General features: G+C 60.8%; 1 protein-coding gene across 3 annotated transcripts in view; it reads right to left on the reverse strand.

The window, feature by feature from the left end:
- GLRB (glycine receptor beta) overlaps positions 1 to 249 on the reverse strand; it is a 52,589-nt gene extending 52,340 nt beyond the window's left edge. For 2 of the 3 annotated variants that reach the window (XM_027676861.1, XM_027676858.1), the window contains exon 1: positions 32 to 133. The gene's annotated coding sequence lies outside the window, so the exon portion shown is untranslated. The other variant, XM_027676859.1, reaches the window with a different exon arrangement.
- Positions 250 to 1,471: the final 1,222 nt, after the last annotated feature.

The raw sequence follows: 1,471 nt of genomic DNA on the forward strand, positions 1-1,471 counted from the left end.
CACGGCCGCGCCGCCCGCGCCCCGCGCTCACCGCCGGACGCTGCGATCCCCCCGCGCTCAGCGCTGGCGGTGGCCGGGCAGCGGGCGGCGGGCCATGCCGGGCCCGGCCGGGGCGACAGCGCGGCTCCTCCGCCGGCGGAGCGAGCCCCTACCTCCGGCGGTGCCTCTGCGCCCAGTGAGCATGTGCGGCCGCGGCGCTCCCCAGTGAGCATGTCCCGGCCGCCCGCCCACACGCGGGCACTGCGCGCCGCCAGGGAGGGCGAGCGCGCCTGAACCACCCGCACCTCAGCGGTACTGCCGACACTGGGGACGGGGCACCGGCGGGGCGGTGGGAGATGCGGAAGGGGTGGAGGGGAAGCATCCTGCGGTCTCTGACGGGAGGAGAATGCGCTCGATGGTGTGTTGTCGAGACATACTGATAGAGTTGGCAGGAACAACAGGACATTAGTGGAGAGGGGCTGAGTAGGATGGGAGGAAGATGGAGTGCCATCTTGCATAGATCAGTGGAATGGTGGATCAAAGGGCCGAGGCCAACTGTGTAAGGCTCAAGAAGGCCAAGAGCTGGGTCCTGCCCTTGGGTCACAACAACCCAATGCAGCACTACAGGCTGGGGGAAGAGTGGCTGGAAAACTGCCTGGTGGCAGAGGACCTTGGGATGCTGGTCGACAGCAGCTGAATATGAGCCAGCAGTGTGCCCAGGTGGCCAAGAAGGCCAATGGCATCCTGGACTGTATCAGGAATAGTATGGCCAGCAGGACCAGGGAAGTGATTGTTCCCCTATACTTGACCCTGGTGAGGCTGCATCTCGAATCCTGTGTCCAGTTTTGGGCCCCTCACCACAAGAAGGACATTGAGGTTCTGGAGCATGTCCAGAGAAAGTCAGCAAAGCTGGTAAAGGGTCTGGAGCACAAGTCTTATGATAAGTGGCTGAGGGAGCTGGGATTGTTTAGCCTGGAGAAAAGGAGGCTCAGGGGACACCTTATCACTCTCTACGACTGCCTGGAAGGAGGTTGTAGCAAGGTGAGGGTTGGTCTTTTCTTCCAGCACCCCCTTGCCAGGTGCAGGGAAGGGGCAGGAGGCAGCCCAGGACACCAGGGTGGGCAGAGGGAACTTGCCAGCCCACCTTCCACTCTCCCCCACCTCATCTGGCAATAGATCCACCAAGCAGGTCCAAGCCACTAAAGGGCTACAGCATAGGACCAGCTCAATGGAGCAAGGACCATTCACTCTTTTATTGTCCCACAAGCAGCCAGAGAGATGACTCGAGCATTGCTGATGTCCTCCAGTTCAGTTATGGCCATAGGGGTGGAATTCATCTTTTTCTGGCCTCTGGATGCGGGTGGCCGTAGGACATGGCTGAGTTGCCACATACGCCAGCTTGGCATGACACAGGGTGAGCCCATGTGAGAACCTGCACCCAACACACACTGAAGGCTGCCAAAAAAAGGACAAGATGTGCTGCCATCAGCAA

The sequence above is a fragment of the Neopelma chrysocephalum genome, unplaced genomic scaffold, assembly GCF_003984885.1.
Source record: "Neopelma chrysocephalum unplaced genomic scaffold, ASM398488v2 Primary Assembly neopelma1_42b, whole genome shotgun sequence".
Taxonomy (NCBI): Eukaryota; Metazoa; Chordata; class Aves; order Passeriformes; family Pipridae; genus Neopelma; species Neopelma chrysocephalum.